The following is a 410-nucleotide window of genomic DNA, read 5'->3' as shown; positions in this document are numbered from 1 at the left end:
TGGAATGGCAGGGGGGGGGATTGGGAGGGAGGGATCCCCAGATTCCTTGCATCCTGCCAAGAGGAACACCCCAAATTCCTGGTGGGAATTTCTCTCATTTTTCTTCCCATGGGAATTTGGGGTTTTTTTCCCAGGGACAACCAGGGTGTGACACCACAGCCCGGATTGTCCCCCAGGCCTCGTCATGTCAGAATTCCAGGCTGGCACAAGGCAGGGAAAGGCTGTCCCCAGTTGAAACCCCCCTCCCAACGGGTGCTTCAGGCATCCCCCCACCCAGGGGCAGACAGTGAGTGTGGGTGGGCACAGGTCACCTCCTTTCCTGCACTCTGTGTCCCCCCAGCCCAAACCGGGTGGCCTCAGACCCTCCCCCCGCTGCCCCTTTGTCCCCAGCTCCCATGACTGGCCGCATT

The sequence above is a fragment of the Chaetura pelagica genome, unplaced genomic scaffold, assembly GCF_000747805.2.
Source record: "Chaetura pelagica isolate M959 unplaced genomic scaffold, ChaPel_1.0 scaffold290, whole genome shotgun sequence".
Taxonomy (NCBI): Eukaryota; Metazoa; Chordata; class Aves; order Apodiformes; family Apodidae; genus Chaetura; species Chaetura pelagica.
This window is presented reverse-complemented; position numbering follows the sequence as displayed.